At 37.8% G+C, this 6667-nt stretch overlaps 1 protein-coding gene across 1 annotated transcript in view; it reads left to right on the forward strand.

Annotated features, from left to right (window-relative positions):
- LOC121880074 (spectrin beta chain, non-erythrocytic 1-like) overlaps nt 1–6667 on the forward strand; it is a gene marked incomplete in the record, with an annotated part of 309746 nt that overhangs the window by 70186 nt on the left and 232893 nt on the right.

Below are 6667 nucleotides of genomic sequence, written 5' to 3' on the forward strand. Positions count from 1 at the left end.
GCGTGCGCGTGTGCGCGTGCGTGCGTGCGGTGGGAATATACCAGTATTCATAAAATTAAGATATAGATATGAATATCATGTATAGTATTTAAAAAAAAAAGTGATCGTGCCATTCTGCTTTCATATATATTTGCTGAGAACCAGGTAACAAAGAGTGGAAGGAATTGGGGGAAGACCTGGATGTATTCGACATACTGTATAAAGTACAGTGAACCGGACTAAAAGGGAAGACCACCTGTCCGAATAAGCCGATTGTCTGTATCTTCCGGCAAATGTACGAATTGTATAAAAACAATAAATAATGATATAAAATGCACCAAATATACATTACTGTATTTTATGGCAAGGAACATTTAGGAAAATCTTGTGTATTTTCCCCCTGTAGCCATAGTTTTCTTAAAATATATACACTACCAGGAAATGTGAGGAATAAATAAAAATACTGCCAATAAATAAGATACAACAAAAAATACTGTACAGTACTGTATTGCCAATTCAGTAAATTAAAGCCAAATAAAAGTTTACCACAGTCGCCATTTGCATACACTCCGTTTTACCATAGTAATGAAGACGAGCTGGGACGCCAATTCCCTAGCAACACTTCCCAACTACACACTACACCCTCCTCCCCTCCCTCACTGAGCCAGCTAACTCATGTGCAAAGGAATATGTATATTCCCTTTGTGTTTGCCTTTAGGACAATTATTTCTTTTACTTTTTCACTATGTATGTAGGATGGTGTGTGCATGTAACTGAGTAAAAATAGATGTAAAAGTTATGTATATCTACCAAAAAACAGTAGCTTGGTGGTTAGTGACGAGTCTAATTGGCTACAATGCCATGATTAATCACTAAGCACTATTATATCAGTGATCATTAATAATAACAGTAAATCCAGTGAAATATGGCACTGAGGGAGGAGAGTTACAAGAGCAGACATTGCTCAACTAGCGGTCACTCGCTCCGCTTACCTGTACCTATTGCCAGGTGTATGATGGAAATACATATGGGAGATTTACAAGTCTATTTTGAAAATGGTGACAGGCAGTGATAAACAAATATATAAACCATGCATTTAGCTTCGATAACACAATAAGAAACATTGTATCATTACTAAAGTGAATGAAATAATATTCCCACAAACAACGATTGACAAGTCTGTTTGTTTCCCGCCTTGGGCACCTGTGTCCCACACGCTGACATTGTAGTTACATGGGCCTAAGATGATCTTTGATAAGTTTTGGGAATTCTTCTTAGGAAGACTTCTTAGTCCTTGGAGCCCCCAAATTTTGTCCGAATCTTTCGGAATTACCAGGTCCGAATCTTTGAGGGTTCACTGTGTAAAGAAAAAATAATCAGCTGAAATGTTTGGAAACATAACTGCACGTTCAGTACTGTACACATGAATGTGTAACTCCGAACTCATTACTGCGTACATTGACAAGTGCGAAGTTTCGCATGGAAGAGTAGAAAAGTACGTAGTGGAGAATGATGAATAAAGTACAGATAATACAATAGATAAATGTAATAAGTGGCATACAAATGTCTGCTTCTGCCTACAAAACATTAAGTATGGTATGCGTCTCCATTGAAAATATTACGTGTGATTGATAGGGAAATGTGATAAATTACAATAATATTCGATCATTGATAACAACTGTATGTGGAAAATCCATATACAGTATGTCCTCACTTAATGTTGCCCCTGACAACGTTGTTTTACAACCCGACCGATTCGTTATAACGTTGTCACCCAACACGAACTACTATGGCGCGCACCACCCTCTCTCATATTGGCGCGCTACGCTCTCCTGCGGAGCGTCGCAGCGTCTCCAAGCGTCGTCTCCTCAGTTTTTGTTAAGCTTCCACAGCGTACGTGCGTGCTCAAGTGTTCTTGCTATAAATACTGTACTGTAACCATTCAAAATGGCTACCAAGCACCCATTAAGTGTTAGTGATGCTAGTGTTGTGAAGAAGCAACGCATGACCATTAGCTTTTCTCCAAAAATGGAGGTTTTAAACCATTTTGAGAAAGGTGAACTTGCTGTGGACATTGGTGTAGCATTAGGTCTAACCCCCACAACAGTGCATACTATCCGGACCAGCACAGACAAGATTAAGGCTAGTGCTGGAAGTGGTACTTCTAGGAGTGCAAGAAAGAAAAATCGTGCTCAAAGTTCTGTGATTGAGAAGATGGAGAAGATGCTGGCTATGTGGATAGAGGACCAGAATCAACGCAATGCCCCTTTGAGCTTTAAGGTTATCCAGCAGAAGGCAAAATCCTTGTACGACAACTTAAAGGTCATAGAGGGTGAAAGATCGAAGGATGAGACCTTTACGGCCAGCCAATGATAGTTAAAACGTTTTAAGCATCATTATAACTTCCATAATATTAAGATGACTGGTGAAGCTGCTAGTTAAGAACATAAGAACGTAAGAATGGAGGAAACTGCAGTGGGCCTATTGGCCCATACTGGGCAGTCCTATTTACACCTAACCCCTATTGCTCATATAAGCATCCAACCTATGTTTGAAGCTATTCAGCATATTCGAGTTTTGATGATATTTGGTAACTTGTTCCATTCGTCCACTACTATTTCCAAACCAGTGTTTACCAATTTCGCGCCTAAATCTAAATTTGTCTAATTTAAAACCATTGTTACGAGTTCGCTCCTGGTTGGATAGTTTGAGTACCTTTGTAATGTCCCCTTTGTTTAGCCCTGACTTCCATTTATACACCTCTATCATGTCGCCCCTCGCTCTACGTCTCTCGAGGGAGTGCAAATTAAGACGCTTTAACCTGTCTCTGTACTCAAGGTTCCAAATGCCTGGGATTAGTCTTGTCATTCTCCTCTGGATTCTTTCCAAGGATTTTATATTCATTCTGTAATACGTTGACCAGAACTGCACTGCGTAATCCAGGTGAGGTCTCACAAGCGCAAGATATAATCTTAAGATGACCTCGCTAGTCTTGTAACTAACACTCCTTTGTATGAACCCAAGTAATGTATTTTATGGGGCAAAGGGAGGCTGGAGAACGTAACTAGCGTATTATATCTATTTCTTATGGGGAAAATTGATTCCGTTAACTTTGTTTCCGTTAGCGTTGTGGTTTACAGGAACGTAACCACGACGTTAAGCGAGGATTTCCTGTACTGTAACATTTTACACACCCATATGAACTTGAGCACATCCCAATACTCATACTTTACATCACTGACTGGCTGATTACATGTGTGTTTTCTGTCAAATCTTAACAATAACAATTATGTAGACTCGGTGATATACGATAATACATGTATTGTATATAACAAGTGTTGCTGTGGTCACTGCAATATACTGTTATGTATTATGGGCTAAAAATAGAATATAGTGTCTGAGAGTATATACAATACAAAGAAGGCGCATGATGTGACAAGAGTGCACAGAGTAGTATTAATGAGCTGCTGTCATGTGGAAGCCATTTTGTTCCCATGTTGACGGACCAAGAGGCCTTTGTATAATTTTTTTTGTTTTACATTGGTTTTTGACCATCCTGCATTGATTACTGCACGATTTTTTTATTTTTTGGGCTGGCTCTGGTGTGGCATTTAATTATAATACCCTGTATATTAAGGCGATGTAAATGTTAAACAATCTTGGTGTTATTTCTTTTTTGCCTTACTCCAAAAGCACTGCTGTGTTAACTATGATATCCACAAAATGATTATTGATGCCATATCTCCATGCCACTCTAAAGAAGTGTTACAGTAACAATAAACAGGAAAGTAGAAATTTTGTGGTGTCTAGCAAGTGAAAATGTAAACAAAACTCGTGCATGCATATGGATTTGGAACGATCACCATCTATGATATGAAGGTCAATAATCAGAGATTATTGTAAGTTTTATATTGAAACTAATTAAGTGAAGAAATTTAGAATTGGAAAAACATGAAGTAAAAATTTCTATGGATTACTGGTTGTTTTTAGCCTAGTGTCAATTTTTTTTACATTTGCCAGTGTCAGTAGCAGCTGCCATCACCTATTAACTACCACACATACACTTCCCAAAACACTCGCAACCAAAATTTACAATATGGTTTTTAAGGAGTCCCCAGTTTATGAACTTGGTGTTCCCGAGAGAGTTCTAAACTAGATGTTTGTAAATCATATCAATAAATCTCATTGAAACTATATGAATAATAAATTTGTCCCCAGGCACAAGTGAAACACTATTTTTAAGTAAAAGTGGTAATTCCATTTATTGAAAAAAAAAATATTTGTTGGAATACAGTACCTGTAGATAAAAATAAATAAAATGAATAATTGCATATATAGTATATATAAGAAGTGATGAGAGGGATGTTTGGAGGGAGAATTTAATCAAAACTGTGGAGGGGAACAAGTGGAAGACAGCTCTTGGTCTGGTTCCCCCACATTCAAATACTGTATCTGAATTCCTGCATTTTGCTGATCGGTGGTGGTGGTGGGTATGTTTGAAAATGCTGTCTTTTTATGAGCAGAACAAATGTTTGAAGAACAAAGCATGGTCGTAAAGTATGCCTGTATGAGCGAATGTTCTTGTGCCAGGAGTTCGGAAACTGAGGATTGCCTGTATGTTATAAGGTATGTTAGTTAATGCACATCGAGACCACCACTTGCCACCAACTTAACACGTCTACTCCCTCGCCACCACTTGCCACCAACTTAACACGTCTACTCCCTCGCCACCACTTGCCACCAACTTAACACGTCTACTCCCTCGCCACCACTTGCCACCAACTTAACACGTCTACTCCCTCGCCACCACTTGCCACCAACTTAACACGTCTACTCCTTTGCCACCACTTGCCACCAACTTAACACGTCTACTCCCTCACCACCTCTTCACATACAAGCAAACATGTTTCTTGACACAACCACACACACTAATCATTAGGCAAGAGTTATGGTAATACTGTATTTTTCACGATACAAATGGTATTACTTTTCCAGCTTTTTATAAAGAAAGTTTGTGGTCCCTTGGTTAACGAGCACAATCCGTTCTAGAAGGTTGCTCGTTAACCGAAAAACTCGTTAACCGAAACCATTGTTTCAATGGGTTTTTGGGTAATTGGTTCCAGCTCACCGAAAATTGCCTAAATTCAACAAAAAAGGTAGAAAAGTACACTTACTTTGAGGTGTGTATGTAGAAGGCTCCTGGATGATGATGATGATGATGGGAATTAGAATGGGGGTGGAGGAGAAGGGAGAAGAGAAGGCATTGGGGTGAAAGAAGTTCACCCCATGGTGCCATTTCACCCTTAAAATTTTAGTTCTCTTGGTGTAATTCAAGATTATTTTCTTTAAAAATCAACACTGCACTGCATTATATATTGTCAATATGTAAAATAAACTTCAAAATGACCAATAATTTGCTTGCAAACAGAGAAAAGCATTTAGTTAAAGAGTCTCAAGCAAGATGTTACCTCCACTGAAAAGACACAAAGACTGACGCCTGTATGGTGTGTTGAGAGGCTGGATGGCGCGCATAAAACTAGTTTCATTACCTTCAATTATGTTCAATAATTGTTAAAATGACTAAAAAATTTAATATTATACTTTTAAAATTATTGAATATTATAAACTTCTTGATATTTGCTTAAATGGTAAGGAATTTAAGCCCTAGAACCAATTACTGTATTGGCGGACTAATACTACAGCTGGTGGACCGCCAAATGCAAGCGAAAACACATTGAGGTCGGCTCATAAGAAACTCGTTAATCGAGGGATTGCTCGTTAACCGAAGTTAAGAATCTTATGGAAGGTAAGTCGTTAACCGAAATTTCGTTAACCGAGGCGCTCGTTAACCGAGGGACCACTGTACAGTAAACTCTTGATAACTAGGCGCATATGGGGCTCTGGCCTTGCCCAGTTATCCCAAATTATCGACCCATATGTGTGAACAGTCGGGGTCAAAAGTCTTGAACACTTAACAATATCTGGCATCACCTTGCTGCTATTTTGTCCTGAGTTATGATGTATTTCGAAACAAGTTTATTCATAATCGTTGGGATGACCGTTCCTGACGAAAAATATATTTAGTAGCTAAATTATATAAAGATATATACCTTCATTATTTCAAACACAAGCACGTAGTTAGTTTTTCAGAAGCATTATATGTGAATTAAATGATAAACTCGGGTAGCAAATTCATGCTTTCGGAGGATGCATTTAATATATAGTACCTATTTTTACCCCCAATAAGGCATACTAAGACAAATTACATATCAGTAATACTGTAGTACATTATGCAAAAACAACATTTTAAAAGATCATAATCACATTGAAATATTACACGGCCGTTAGCAGAGGTAAGAAATATATGAAGCTCAGTATTCAAATTCTGTAAAATAAAATTTTCTATGCATAACAATGCATTTGTTGTTTTAAAATTTTTATTCTAGCTCAAATGAGAAAAATATCAGATTTTTTTAATATCCATTATTCAAAATGCAATATGCCAAAAGTTACAGATGTGCTACAAAAATCACAACACATTATAGGTGACAGGGCCCCCGAAAACAGCTTTCCCTTAATATGTCACTGTTGAAGTATAATATTCTTCTGTACATATTGGACATGGTTCTTTCTCTTTCTACATAGTAATAATAAGTAGCAAGTACTGTAGTGCATTTGCTTGAACTGC

Source organism: Homarus americanus, unplaced genomic scaffold, assembly GCF_018991925.1.
Source record: "Homarus americanus isolate GMGI-L3 unplaced genomic scaffold, GMGI_Hamer_2.0 scaffold30108, whole genome shotgun sequence".
Taxonomy (NCBI): domain Eukaryota; kingdom Metazoa; phylum Arthropoda; class Malacostraca; order Decapoda; family Nephropidae; genus Homarus; species Homarus americanus.